Source organism: Sus scrofa, chromosome 17 (genome assembly GCF_054392235.1).
Source record: "Sus scrofa isolate SSC_HxYL_T2T_F1_AM1 chromosome 17, Sscrofa_HxYL_maternal_Yorkshire_Landrace_v2.0, whole genome shotgun sequence".
NCBI lineage: Eukaryota > Metazoa > Chordata > Mammalia > Artiodactyla > Suidae > Sus > Sus scrofa.
Genome location: NC_139399.1, coordinates 59793372 through 59809613, shown reverse-complemented (window position 1 = coordinate 59809613; position 16242 = coordinate 59793372). Strand labels below are relative to the sequence as shown.

Below are 16242 nucleotides of genomic sequence, written 5' to 3'. Positions count from 1 at the left end.
GCCCTTTTAAGCCAACAAACCATCCAAATGCTTTCCTAGGAGACGTAAACAAATCCCACTGTACCAAAGTGTCAGGAAGACCAAGTGCCTGGACTCATAGGAGACCTGCCTTGTGCCCCTGCTAGACGGCTCACATATCTAATTCTGCTCTCCAAAATCAATACCATAGTTACATTTCAAAATCTTTAAGTTTATATTTTACTATTACTAAAAGACAAGTCTGCACAACAATGTGAATGACTTCATGCCACTAAAGTTGTATACCTAAAAATGGTTACAACGGTAAACTTTACGTTATGTGTATTTTACTACAACTTAAAGTGCACTTCTCTGGAGGGAGAGCAGATCCACTGCTTGCACGGACGCAGCTGTCTGAGGGCAGCTGGATCTCTGCTGCCCCCCCCCCCCCCCTTCTGTGCTGCTGGGTACTGCTGCCTCACACCTCTGCAGAAATCTGGAGGCTGATCTTCTAGAAAATATAAATCAGGGGGTAGAGTGGTCTCTAGATGATGTGAGCAGACAAGAGGAAAGACCAAAAGATGCTATCGTAAGGGTATGTAACTAACAGTCCCCCTGGCACCTTAAAGGCCCCATGGTCAGGTCTGTGCTGACAAGCCCCTTACACCTGTTCAGAGCTTGCTGTGGGCCCTGTAAGCCCCTACTCTTCATCCTGCACAGACCACTGATTATAAGATGTCAGAGGAAAGAAAGTCTCTAACACAAAAGAGATTTAAAAGAAAAACAAAGCTGCGGGGGGGAGGGGGGGAAGCCCCTTGGAGGAAATAAACTACAGAGAAATGAGAGCTTCAAAAAACATATTATTGGAGTTCCTATTGTGGCTCAGCAGTAACGAATCTGACTAGTATCCATAGGGCACAGGTTCATTCCCTGGCCTCACTCAGTGGGTTAAGGATCCAGGGTTGCTGTGAGCTGTGGTGTAGGTCTCAGACTCGGCTCGGATCCCATGTTTCTGTGGCTGTGGTGTAGGCTGGCAGCTGTAGCTCCGATTCGACTCTTAGCCTGGCAACTCCCATATACTGCAGGTGCAGCCCTAAAAAGACTTTTAAAAATTATTAATATACTCAGAAAGATAAGATACTGTATCCATAGGTTATGAAAAGGACGTTACATAAAATAAAAACGTCTCTTGGAATGTAAAAACAAGATGGCAGAAATTATAAGCTTATCCAGAGTCTGAAGATAAAGGTAGAAAAAAATCCTTCCAGAAGGTAAAGTCTAAACAAACAAATAAATAACAATAATAGAAAATGAAACAAAAGGAAAGAAAACACAAAAAAATAGTTCAAGGAAACCTCCCAGATATATCAAGTGTTCATCAAAATGATAAAAAAAAAGACCCATACTGAGGCACATTAATCATAATTCCAGAATCCTGCAGACAAAGAGAATATTCTGTAAGCTTCCAGGAAGAAAAACAGTTCACTTTCAAAATATAAAGTGATCAGAATGGCTTCAGATTTTGTAAGAACACTGAAAACTGGATGGCAATGGAGCAATGCCTTCACAATTCTGAGGAAAAATGATGTTCAACCTAGAATTCTATATAAAGCTCAGTGATATCAAGAGAAGGGACAAGAAAAACATTTCTAGACATGCAAGGTCTCAAAAACTTTACCACCCCTGCCCCCCTTTTTCAGGAATCCACTGGAGCATGTCTTCCACCAGAGTGAAGAAATTAACTAAGAAAAAGAAAGATGTAAGATATACAGAAAAAAGTGGGCGGTGTGGGGGGGAATCCAACACAAGAGCAGAGGCACAGGAAATTTCCACAGAAGCTATGACGGGGGAGCACCCAGATGATAACTCTGTACCACCCTAGGAAGCCAGCGGCCAGATCGGACCAGAAAGACTCAAGGGATGGATGTGTCAACCACATGCCTTGGTCCACAGTACCAACGGCGATCCAACGAAACCACCAGAGAGAAACAAGGCGATCTCAAATTCAGAAAACAGGGAATCCAACTGAGAAGCAAAGCAAAGAAGTCTCAAGATGGTAGCTGTGTGGCAGCTTATAGACCAACTGGCCCAGGCAGGAGAATGGAAGTCTCCAGCAGGGAGACCTCCAAGACCAAAACTGAAGCTGAGGAATCGCCTGAAATCGCTCTGTGCAGTCAGGAGTCATGAGCCACATGTGACACTGAGAGCACTTGAGATGTGGCCGCTCTGAAAAGAGATGCTGTAGAAGTGCAAACACTTCAGATTTTGATGACTTAGTGCTAAAAAAAAAAGGAAGTAAAATATCTCAAATATTTGAAATATTAACTATCGGTTGAAATAACATTTTGAACACATTGGGTTAAGCAAATCATACTATGATTTTCATCGGCTTCCTTTTACCTTTTTACTGTGGCTACTAGAAAAAGTAAAATTACATGTATGTGTGACTGGGTCACCTGGCTGTCCAGTAAAAAATTGACAGAACACTAAACCAGCTATAATGGAAAAAAATAAAAATCATTTTTTAAAAAAGTAAAATTACATATGTGAGTTGCATTGTACTTCTATTGGATAGGACTGCCTGACCTTGTGGAAAATTGTTCTAGAGGCTACTAGAAGGTATGGGTAGAATTGGCAACAGGTAGAAAGATAACTAGGCAAATACAAATGAAAAAAACAAGGCAATTAACTACAGGAAAATTTATTTAAAAGGAAATAGTACAACACTATTTGTGACTATGTGCCAAGGAAAATAATGTAAATAATGAATAGTTTTATTTTTATTATTTCTATTTTTTGTCTTTTTTGCCATTTCTTGGGCTGCTCCTGCGGCATATGGAGGTTCCCAGGCTAGGGGTCTAATCGGAGCTGTAGCAGCTGGCCTACGCCACAGCCATAGTGATGCGGGAACTGAGCCTCATCTGCAACTTACACCACAGCTCACGGCATCGCTGGATCCCCAACCCACTGAGCAAGGCCAGGGATCGAACCCACAACCTCATGGTTCCTAGTCGGATTTGCTAGCCAATGAATATTGTTTTAATCAAAACGTATAACATACTGGGAGAATGGGGAGGGAGGAAGCAAACAATAGGGAATGGCTATTTAAGAAAACTAAATTCTCTACCTTTAGGAAAGATTAATTCCAAATTTATCATTTGATTAATGAATCAAAAGATAAAGATTTTCCTTAGAAATATGGAAATAAATACAAGGTAGAATCAGTAGAGTTCAAATCAGTCATCCATGGGAGTTCCCTGATGGCTCGGCGGGTTAAGGATCCAGAGTCATCACTGCTATGGCTCTGGTTACAGCTGTGCGGTGGGTTTGATCCCTGGCTGGAAACTTCCATGTCATGGTTACGGCCAAAAAAAGGATAATTATCCATGAAGAGAAAGCCTGGGGAGTCAGGCACTGTGGGAAGCAAATAACTATTTTATTTTTAAATTTTTTATAATTGTTTATTTTTAACTTTTAAATTTTAAATGATTTTTATTTTCTCCATTATAGCTGGTTCACAGTGTTCTTTCAATTTTCTACTGTACAGCAAAGTGACCCATTCACACATACATATGTACATTCTTTTTCTCACATTACCATGCTCCATCATAAGTAACTAGATATAGTTCTCAGGGCTGTACAGCAGGATGTATTTTCTTATAAACCTGTCATTGTACTATTTAACTTCTTAAACCATATATACATTCAACTTAGATTTAAAAAATAAAAAAGAATGAATGCCCACATTCTGCTATTCTACTTATTTTAAAAGTGGCAAGAAGGGATTTCTGACTTTTGACTCAGAGACCAGCCAATCATTTATAAGCAGTGTGATAGATTATAAACCCATTTGGGATTAAACAAATTAGTCCAGTGGTAACATACCCATCACATCATTTATGGATGAGATTAAGCTTTCAAGGGAAATGATACACAGCACAGAAAAATGACCTGAAGGAAAAAAAATCTGTTTTAAATTTCTTGTTCTACTTATTATTTGGAAGCATTTAGCAACAGGTACAAATTTTGCTTTGTGAGGTGAAACAATTCATCAGTCCAGCTGGTGTAAATGGATGAAGACAAGAGAAATAATCGACATGGATAAACCACTAAACTAACAAATACTCATCCTGAGGAAATAAAGGCCAAAATATCAACATTCGTGTGCAACTGATTTTATCCAGCCAAAGGATTTATTAATCTGAACCTTTTTGGTGAGAAAGAGAACATAGCAAAACTTGGAACTATCTAATGAAAATATTGGGAAAATAGTAGTTATTCACACAATACTTTTTAAAAAATACATTGCAAAATTAAGATATACCCAGAGTAAAATGCACAGATCTTATGTGTGTAGTTCAATTAGTTTTTTTTTTTTATACCAACCCTGAGGTGTAATTCACAATCATATGGTATACCCAGTTGAAGTATTTCTCTACTTTAGAAGGGCACAGAGAAATATATGCATGCTCTTAAGACAAATGTCAAATTTCATTCAGTAAAATAAAATGCCAGGATTATAGTCTTAAAATTGTGGAGTGATAAAGTACCTTTAAAGTTAAAAGTACCAATAGCGGGGAGTTCCCGTAGTGGCTTAGTAGAAACGAATTCGACTAATAACCATAAGGTTTCGGGTTCAATCCCTGGCCTCACTCAGTGGGTTAAGAATCTGGTGTTGCCGTGAGCTGTGGTGTAGGTCAGAGACTCGGCTCGGATCCTGCATTGCTGTGGCTGTGGTGTAGGCTGGCAGCTATAGCTCTGATTCGACCCCTAGCCTGGGAACTTCCATACGCCGCAAGTGTGGTCCTAAAAAGCAAAAAAAAAAAAAAAAAAAAAAGTAACCATCAACAGTGGTTTAGAAGAAAGTAGACAGACTACTGTACCATAAAACTTTGCAAAATTACAGCAAAACAAGATTTCTATATTCTAAAACTGTATCAAAAAAGTAAGCTAACTTTCTAACAGCTGTAAAAAAGCAGATCACTAATGAACAAGTTTAAGGAAATTTCTATCACAAGTATAAAGTATCCCAACATCTCTTATTACTTCTGCTCAAAGATTAAATAATCCAAAGTACATAAAATTTCCACATAGAGAAAATAAAATAAAGGTCATAAAGCTGATGATGAAAAAACGAACGGTGGGTAAATTTAGAAGCCAAGTCAAAAAGGAAATGATAAACTTGCCATGAAACATATTCCCAGAAGTATCCTCTAAAAAAACAAACAAACAGCAAACAAAGAAACAAAACCACTGAACATTTCAAGGATCATTCAAAGGGTACCTCATAATTTCAGGGACGGGATCACATGCAATGAGAATTTTACTAGTGGGAAATTGAATATATCAGCAAATAGATAACCTATCCGTCTCCTTCCCTCGGCTAGTTCTTTACTGGCTTTCTAAGAGTCTACTTCCTATTCTTAGTGTAAATTTCAGAAATGTGATAGAATTAAACAACCTACGTAATAGATGTCAAACGTTCATGCTCTCCTAGATAATCAATCTGATAACGTGCTACCGAAGCAGGGCTCAAGTTTGACTAAAGATTACAGGTTTAAATTACACTGTATCATTTTATACAGGCATTGGGCACCTCAAATGATCTGAATCATCTCTGTAATGGCTCATTTTTATGAAAGGAAAAAAGCAAGTTCTTCCATAATTATGATTTACCTGGGCTACAAATGCCTGATAAAGTTTAAACACAATATATGAACTGGTAATCTCAAGAGGCAAGGAGGTGAGCAGGGCAGAAAATGACATTACCGGAATAATTTCTCAAGGCAGTTCTTAATTTCCCATCTTCCCACACTCACTAAACAAGATAACTGTTGACCTCCCAGTGAGTACAGAGGGTAACATCCTTATAAAGCTCTGGTAACAGAATGAACAAGGGCCCAGAGTGAATCAATTTCTGTATTTATGGGAAAGCTCATTATCCATTATTCAAATACCTCCCAAATTCAATTAGGGAAAAAGTCAAACTTGGGTGAAAAGCTGACAATTTTTCTTTCCTTTTTTTTTTTAATAAGGGCCGCACCCATGGCATATGGAAGTTCCCAGGCTAGGGGCTGAATTATAGCTGTAGCTGCCGGCCTACGCCACAGCCACAGCAACACCAGATCCGAGCTGCATCTGCAACCTACACCACAGCTCAGAGCAACACTGGATCCTTAATCCACTGAGCAAGGCCAGGGATGGAACCCGTGTTATTGATCCTTGTCTGGTTCCCTACTGCTGAGTCACAATGGGAACTCCAAAGCTGATCATTTTCCACTTGAGATTTCTATTTTTGAAAACACATAGGCATAAAAACCAGTCCAGCCGTGCAGAAATATTTGCACGTTTTATAGCACTTTGCTAAGTTAAACCTCCTGATTTTGGTTTTAACGCCCTTTTCTCTTCAGTCTCACAAAAGGGTGAATGTCTCTTATTGGCTCCATGGTAAAACACACTATTTCTCTTAAAACTACTAGGTGAGTGATGAGGTGGAGCCAGCAGAGTGTTAAAACTGGGAGTCTGCTGGAAAGGGCCTGGCCTTTCACCTCTCTCACCCCTCCTGGCCCAGGCCCAGACCCAGAGTAGGCACTCAACCTAATTCTAATGACTGAATTACCGAATGATTCCAAAAGTCCCCAAGTAAAGAAATAACAACATTTGCAGCAACATGGGTGAACCTAGAAATTATCATGCTAAGTGAACATCATATGCTATCACTTACATGTGGATGATAAAAAAAGGACACAATGAAATTCTTTGCATAACAGATATTGACTCACAGACTTTGAAAAACTTATGGTTTCCAAAGGAGACATTATGGAGGGATGGGCTGGGGTTTGGGATGGAAATGCTATAAAATCAGGTTGTGATGATCACTGCACAACTATAAATGTAATAAAAATTCATTGAGTAATTAAAAATAAAGTCCCCAAGCTCAAAAAGTCCTTAACTCTATACCAGAATGTTTCGTCTTAGGAACAGAGATGCTCTTGAAAGGGAATCTGTTTAAGCAAATATCTGATTCCATCCTGCTTTCCAATAATTTTCATTATTATTTTGCTTTGAAATTGAGTCACACAACCTTCTGACAAGAGAGTACCAAAAATGCTTAACTAAAACACGGATTCAAAGCAGAGTTATTTTTAGATGCTTCAGCCGGCACTCTGTTTTAAAAGTCTGAAAGACTTTAGTGGTACCTTTCATTTGCCGGAACTGCAGTGCGGTACAAGTCCCGCAGCACCTTCGACATCTTCTATGCGCCCCTGTCCCCACATCCCGGGTAACAAATGGTTGCCTAATTTGATTATTCCAGCCTTTCTTCACCTAGTACTTTAGGGAAGCTACTGGCTCTCAAAAACAGAGAGGCAGAGCTAGACTGAAGGGAAATGCAGAAGTACAGTAGAGGCAACAGCTTAAAGTACAGTAAGTGAACATATAGGGCGTCCACTTCCTGGAACTGGGGCAGCAGAATCACCACTGAACAGGGAGAGGTATACAGACATGGGGGGGGGGGGGGGCCGAGCCGAAAATGTTAGAAACCAAATCTTTAAAGAACATGTGTGGAACAAACTCTGCTACTTCTAAATCTCATTTTAAACTAGAGTATAAAATTTTTCTATAACGAAGTATACTTTGAGAAATATAAATGATCAAAGTCAGAAGTTCAGTGTCTTTCAAGTTGAAAAGCAATGCTGTATTCTTTACCTACACAAGTTAATGGGCCAATATAATTTACTACAAAAACCTTAGGAAAATAAGTCATATACTCAATATTGTTAAATGTGGAAAACTACAATACCTAGATAATAAAGAAAAACTTAAAGTTTAGCTAACTAGTACCAAGCCTACTGTGATTTAAAATTTATAATGGATATGTACTTAATAGAAAAATATGCTGAAAAGTAAACAAAGAGCCTGAGTCTTCTGTGGTGGGTGAAAGAGAAGGACAGGAGGGAGGACGGAACGAAACCAGTCAGCAAAGGCAGCAGGATTTACAATAACCATCTCTGCCTGGTCATCCTGGACACTGGTCGGGGGTAAAGTTAAAAGATAATGGAGTTACAAAACATTAACAGAACAATCATGTACGTTTGGAAAACAAGATGGAAAAAAGCATAATCAAACTGCTTTACAAATTCCCCACAAACGAAAGGATGAAGGCAGGAATTCAAGGTGTGGTGTACCCTTCACAAAGTCAGCAAAGGGAACAACTGGTCTGGAGATGGTGGCACCGATTTCACGCTCTGACATATACCCTCTGCTCTGAATACAGAGTGATAGTCAATTAAACATAAGAGAAAAGCAAAACGGCACAGCTAGGCTCAAAAAACAGAACAAGAACAAATGAGCAAAACAGGCTTCCCACTCAAAATGATCTGCAAGCATGATACCAAAAAAAAAAAAAATAGAAGATGCCTCGTTCTGATAAAGATATCCAACAAATCAACTAGAAAAACAAATCTATTTCACATGAAATTTATCATTAGCCTGTCAGGCACTTTAAAGAGAAAGAGATTTGAGATTAGGGATAAAGGAATCATGGATAAAAAAGTACTCTATAGATATAGGGAGGAATGAAGTCAAAGTCAGTAGCCAGTGAAGAACTGTATCTTGGAAATGAAATTGACAGTGAAATTTAAAAAACAACAACTAAACTTAACAGACGAAGATAAACTCAACACTGAAAAAAGGGTGGGTACTCTGAAAGCTAGTACAGCGGACCCAGCGTGAAGAAAGAGGAGATGTGAACGAGCAGTGCGAGGACACAGGACACAGAGGGCCCAGCACACTCCTAAAAAATAAATCAGGACCCAGACACAACAGGGTTAGAGTAAAGCTGCAGAATATTAAAGATAAAAAAATATTCAAAGTAAATTCTAATATCTTTTGGAAGCTTCCTAGACCTTGAAAATTGTCGTCCCCCCCTTTTTTTTTCCCGCTTTTTAGGGCCTCACCCACAGCACATGGAGGTTCCCAGCTAGGGGTCAAATCGGAGCTACAGCTGCCGGCCTAGGCCAGAGCCACAGCAATGCAGGATCCGAGCCACACCTGCGATCTACACCACAGCTCAGGGCAACGCCAGATCCTTAAGCCACTGAGCAAGGCCAGGGATCGAACCCGCAACCTCATGGTTCCTAGTCGGATTCGTTTCCACTGTGCCACAATGGGAACTCCCATCTACTTAATTTTTAACAACTCTATGGTTATATATAGCTGAATAGTTAACAAAGAAATACAAAAACTGCATTTTCAAATATCACTTGTCTTTAAACCTTATTTTTTATAACCCTTAAAGTATCTGCTTTTATTTTGTATTTTTCAAATCGCTTATGTTTTCTGTTAAATGTCATGACTTTCACCTTGGGCAGAAATCAATAGGCAGAAAATGAATCAGACTTACAGTAACTGATGTCACTGAAACATATTGGAACAAGTATTTTTTTAAATGCTGAGAACCACAAAACCATTCCTGTAAGAGAACAGTTTTAAAAACTGAATCCACTTTCACTTCTGTTTTGTTTACCTTCTGCTTTCCATAAGGATAGTTTAAGTGTTGAGGTCCTGGGGTTCTGGCACTTTGCCGGGGCCAGTGGTACACTGACTAAGGACACAAGTAGTTGGCAGACATCTGAAAGTGGAAGGTTTACACCTTTCTTAACAAGGAACCAGACTGCCAACCACCAGCTCCCTCCCACCACGGTTAATTTCCCCAAGCCCAGCGGTCACAGGGACGGACTGCAGGAAGCCACACGACATTCCTACTCTGAAATAACTGAGAACACACTTATGAAACTGATGATGTTCTATGTATAATGTGGGAGTGTAAATGGGAGGGAAGCAGAGTGTCAAAATGAAACTAGTTTTGGTTAAGAATTTCTTTAATATTCCAAGAACAGTACAAGATTGTTACCATAACCAAAGAAAAGGCTTTTGCATTATTGTTCTCAACAAAATGAGTGTTCTATATACTTTCTAGATGTAAATGTAGTTTTCTACAGACCATTTCAGGGATTAGGGATGATGAAGGAAGACATGACCAATGCCCCAAAGCATTATGACGTGGTGGTTCCTTAGTGAGGCTACAAAAATAAAATGACAATTTGGGAAAGACAGGAAATAGGTGACTAAGCTCTTTTGCCTGGCTTTCCGAAGATCTCTGTGTATGTGCATTAAGGAAGCAAGGTTTAATATCAATGTTTGAGTCCCTTCAATTCATCCAAATATTTCCTCCTTTTTTTGGGGGGGCTGCACCCATGGCAAATGGAAGTTCTCAGGCTAGGGATCAAATCCCAGGCTAGGGATCAAATCCCAGGCTAGGGGTCAAATCAGATCTGAGCCATGTCTGTGACCCACACCACAGCTCATGGCAACACCGGATTCCCAACCCACTGAGCGAGGCCAGGGATTGAACTCACATCCTCACGGATACTAGTTGGATTTGTTTCTGCTGCACCACAATGGGAACTCCCATCCAAATATTTCTTGAGCACTGACTATGTGGCAGGTGCTAAGGGTATGAAGATGAACAAGAGAGGCAAAGTCCTGCCATCATGGACCTTGTGTTCCAGTAGGGGAGACAGTCAGGTAAAGAGATGCTAGGTTCTGAGCTAGGTGCTGTCACATGTAACACATTCATGACTATTCATCAAGAATTAACAGACGGAATTAAAGCCTCGAGCAAGTGGTCTCTCTACCTCTACACCCCCACCTCACCACCAAGGATCTGACTCTTCTTGGAAAGGCAGAATGAGTGGTTCAGAAGACTCAACCTCTTTTTGCACCTGCATTTCTTTTTGTTTCCTCCTTTGGATTAGATTAAGGGTTCTAGCATGGAAGTGTGCCTGAGAACAATGGTACCCTGCCAAATGCATAAAACCACATGCACCATATATTACAGGTAAAATAAGGATAACCTGGTCTGTGCACAGATTTCTTACCTTTTCTTTTCTTTTTTTTTTTTTTTTTTTGGCCACCCCACAGCATATGGAGTTTCCAGGACCGCAGAGCTGCAGTTGCGACCTACGCTGCAACTGAAGCAACACTGGAGCCTTTTAACCCGCTGTGCTGGGCTGGGGATCAAACCTCTGTCCTGGTGCTGCAGTGATGCTGCCAATCCTGTTGCGCCTTACCTTTTTTTAGTCCCAAATCCATGAGTGAGATGCAACTCTACTGATACAAAGCTAGCTTAGGATGTTGCCAAGTAAACAGCGAAGGTTTTAAAAACTTTAGAGCTTCAGAAGAAAAATCTCTTTGGGCCAATTTGGTGAGAGAGGTCTTATTAACATAAACTAAAATGATCAGTTTAGTGAACACTTACTATTTACCATGCCAGGACATGTTAGTTGAAAAGCAGCAAGAGAGGGCAAGGCCCAATATGCAAGTACAGAAGTACTGCAGGTTCAGTTCCAGACCACAACGATAAAGCGAATATCACAAAAAAACGAGTCACAAGAATTTTTGATTTCCCAGTGCATATAAAAGTTATGTTTACACTATATTATGGTCTATTAAGTGTGCAATAACATTATGTTTGAAAAAACAATGTACATACCTTAATTAAAAGTACACCTCATTGCTAAAAAATGCTAACCATTAAATGAGCCTTCTGTGAGCTGCAATCATTTTGCAATAGTAACATCAAAGATCTCTGATCACAGATCACAATAAATATGGTATAATAAAAACATTTGGCAAAAAGTATCAATATGTGACATACATACACAAAGTGAAATGTTGTTGGCAAACTGGTGCCAACAGACTTATCTGACGCAGGGTTGCCACAAACCTTTAATTTGTAAAATATACCAAAAGGCAAAGTGCAACAAAATGAGGTATGTATGCCCATATTTTTTAGGCCTCTGCTTGTGTCATGATTGCCAATATTCTATCAGCTAAAGCAAGGCACACAGTAAAGCACAAATTCAAAAGCGATTTTCTGCCTCCTGGTGAGAGTCACCCTCAGGGGGGCATGAAGACGGGGTAGAGGAATTCTGCATTCAACCCAGTGTTAATGGTGCCTTTTGATGAAGAGAAGTTCTTAATGTCAATGCAGTTTAATTTATCAGTCTTATCCCTTGTTGTTAGTTTTTGTGGGGTATCGTGTTTTAGAAACAGTTGCCCACCTCAAGTTCATAAATATATGCTTCTACATTCTTTTTAAAAGTTCAACTGAAAAAGGAAAATGTTTTCCATACATTTTCATTCGTATCTTGATTATGCCTCAAAATGCTGGAATAAAACATACAGACAACAATCTGACGTCTGTCCCTTCTAACACTGTTTTTGTGCACAGTAAGCACTACTTTAACTTGACCACCAGACACTCCATGTCTGCTGAACGAAACACACAGAGTGATTTGCCTCTGTCCTTGGCCTACCAATCTTTGAGAATCTTAGTGGGGTTTTCTTTTTTAAACTCATATAAGCTTTGTACATATTTTAAAGCCTTCGACTCTGTCTATGCTGGAAACCACTTTTCCAACTTATTTGTTTGCACATTTAAATTTAACTTCCTCTACATTAAAAAAAAAACTTTTTAAGTGGGGGAGGATGATCATAAAACTGTCAATATGGTTAAGAATAGAGCGGCTACTTGGCAGTATTATAAGTGGTTTTTATTTTCTATTGCTTTCCAATTTTTTTCTACAGTGCATATGCATTACCTAAGTAATAAAAAGTTTAAAAGTAGTTTTAAATTTTTAAGTATTCAAACCTATTGACCTTTTCCTCTGCAATTTCCTTTACTGCTTCCAATGGTAGAAAGTCTTCTTCCTCGTACAGCAATAACACTTTAGAAAACAAAGTTAATCCTAATCCAGCTGGTTTATTTTCCTTCTACAATTTTCAACTATGCCCACCATATTGCCTTTAAATCTCCAGCTATGCTAAGAATAGGTGTTTCTTCTGGTTCAATCAGTTTAATAGTTCCACTAATGCTAATCTTTGTTCTTGAAAATTACAGAGAGCTCTTCCTGCCTCTCCCTAAATTCAAATAGTAACGAAATGCAGCTGCATCTGATAATTCAGATTGCAGAATGAACAAATCATTATTTAATTTTTCAGAGAACCATTACAACTAGGTAGGGTTGTTTTTTTAAAGAAGATTAACGCAGGCTAGATTCATTCTTTGCAACTATTTAGCATTTTAAAATCAGGAGGAACACAGGAGATTAAAATACAGGGAATTTAAAAAAACCCACAATACTATTTCTGTAGTTAAAATGAATATTGTTACTGTATTCTTCTACAAGCAAAGAGTGGGTAGGATGGCTCTGGCACAAAAATTTCCCCTCATATTTATCTGGTATGTATTACTATGTGTATAGCCTTATAGTGAACTACAGGAAAGAAAGATAATTATAAATTATTTCTGTTCACCACGTTCAAAAGCAATCCATTTTTTAAAAGGTATGGTTCTCCAAGGCAGTTACTTGACTTCTAACTTTTTAACTTTGAAGCAAAATTTACTTTCATATGTATATTTAATTAAAAAGCAACTTTCAGGAGTTCCCGTCGTGGCACAGTGGTTAACGAATCCGACTAGGAACCATGAGGTTGCGGGTTCGATCCCTGGCCTTGCTCAATGGGTTAAGGATCCGGTGTTGCCGTGAGCTGTGGTGTAGGTTGCAGACGCGGCTCGGATCCCACGTTGCTGTGGCTCTGGCCTAGGCCAGCAGCCACAGCTCTGATTTGACCCCTAGGGAACCTCCATATGCTGTGGGAGTGGCCCAAGAATGGCAAAAAGACCAAAAAAAAAAAAAAAAAGCAACTTTCAGAGTAACTACTTCAAACAACATCTAGCAGACAATAGCTGTATCTCAACAAATTAAGGTAGTACATCTTCCCACCTCCTCAACATATTTAGGGAGATGCAATTGTTTAAAAAGGGTTCTATCCCCTCCTCCTCTCCAGTCAGAAGCCTTAGGCAAGAGCTACACCATCTTTTGGTCATCTGCCTTCTAAGAACTGGATACATAAAAAATACATTTTCTATACAGTGGAAGGAGGTAGTAAACCTTTGCTAATAACATATGATCAATTTTTAGAAGCTTCTGAAGGTTGACTGATGCCAAATCCTTTCTCAAGGGGATTTGCTCAATATTTCAACGCTACAACTAAACTATATAGGAACCAAAATCCATATACATATTGCTAGACACAGAGCCAGGATCACTATTATTACATTAATAACTGAAGCCACTACTGTAGAAGTAATATCCTTTAAATATATTACAGTAGCTAGACACTCTTCTTCCCAAGGCTCACAAAGTGATGACATCTACATTGGGTTAGCAGGAAAATAAATCCCTAGGACCAAATAAATCAAACACTTTGCAAAAATCAGTATAAAGAATTTTAGAGACACTAAGCCTAGTGACATTTTCATGTAACAGGAAGGCACAAACTAAAAAACGAAAACAAAAAACCCTCACCATTAAAAGGTTTTCCTACTGTGCTGAAAAGCAATCTTCACAAGATTACTCAGAGCAATGTAAAGTTTCAATGAGGTAGGTTCATGAGAGAAGAGAAAAGCTAAAAAAACCCAAGTTTAAAATTCTTTTAAGGCAACTGGTTTTACCTCTCAAATAAATATATATATAAAAAATATACAATATATATAAATATATAATATATATAATACATATAAATATATATTGTATATAATATATATAATACATATAATACATTAATATATAATATATATAAATATATTACATATGCTATATATTACATATATTATATATAAGTATATAATATATATAAATTATATATATATATATATTTTTTGCTTTTTAGGCCCACACCCGTGGCATATGGAGATTCCCAGGCTAGGGGTCCGATCAGAGCTATAGCTACTGGACTATGCCACAGCCACGCCAGATCCAAGCCATGTCTGTGACCTACACCACAGCTCATGGCAACACCAGATCTTTAACCCACTGAGCAAGGCCAGGGATCAAACCCGGAACCTTGTGGTTCCCAGTCGGATTCGTTTCTGCTGCGCCATGACGGGAACTCCACAAGTATATTTGTTAGAACAGACGCCACAGTCAAGTTTTTAGGATCACCTTCAGAATCAAGACCATAATATATCATTGTACTTGCAGCCATTTTTTGCCCTTGCATTTCAAGTTGTGCCAAGTGTTGTCGCAGTCAGAGTCCCTGTCCTCAGTGAGTTCCCGCTCAGTGGGGGAAGACCACCTATGGCCACAAACGAATGCTACTGAGCCAAAAGTGCTGCTCACAGGGGAAATCTATTCTATAGGAAGAAGGGAAAGGCATCAAGGAGAGCTGGTAAAAATGAGAACAGTACATTCCAGAGTTAACATATCTGGTGCAGAGGAAAGAGAGACTTCCTTGGCATTGCTGACCTATCACCTCTCCTTGCAGACTTTGGTTGGTGTTAATGAGACAAAATAAGTCACGCAGCTATGTCCAAGTTGTTTTGCCTCCTCTGTTCCAGCACGGTTGCAATGAGGGCTGGGGTGGAGAAAGGATGGCAATTCTCCACTGGAGCAACCCCAGGAGCCCACTGCTTATGTCACTCTTCAAGCCCCTGCCATCACACCCATGGTCAGAGGAGAGCAGGGGCCTACACTGCAGAACACTGGCCTGCGACCCAGGTCTGTGTGTTCAGACTCCTGGGGGTGCACAGGGCATATACAACACTTCCTAAACTTTTTGTCTTTTTTTTTTTTTTTTGCCTTTTCTAGGGCCACCCCCACGGCATATGGGGGTTCCCAGGCTAGGGGTCTAATCGGAGGTGTAGCCGCCAGCCTACACCAGAGCCACGGCAACATGGGATCCAAGCTGCGTCTGCAACCTACACCACAGCTCACCGCAACGCCGGATCCTTAACCCGCTGAGCAAGGCCAGGGATCGAACCCGCAACCTCATGGTTCCTAGTCAGATTCGTTAACCACTGTGCCACGACGGGAACTCCAACACTTCCTAAACTTAAGTCTCCTCAGCTCGAAGGAGCAGACACTCCAGGTCTAACTTCCTCACCAACAGAGTACCACTACTGCAGACACAGGGCCCTCAATAAGGATTCGCTGAGTGAGCAGGCTAAAGAGAAAGAACCAGGGGAGAGAGATGAATTTGGAATTAAGAAAACAGAGACAGCATGAGGATGGCAGTGGAAAACAAAACAATGAATACAAGAAGAAAGCACCAGTGACCCAACTAGCCTTGAGAACTCTGCTCTCTCCCTCTGACCTCCTAAACAGAACGCTCAGGGGTGATTTTCCTGTAATGAGTAATCTCCTGCTATGATACCCA

The 16242-nt window shown here is 39.7% G+C and overlaps 1 protein-coding gene across 3 annotated transcripts in view; it reads right to left on the bottom strand.

The window, feature by feature from the left end:
* The window catches only part of PTPN1 (protein tyrosine phosphatase non-receptor type 1), an 81851-nt gene that overhangs the window by 37178 nt on the left and 28431 nt on the right, over positions 1-16242 (bottom strand). The gene's annotated exons all lie outside the window — the stretch shown is intronic.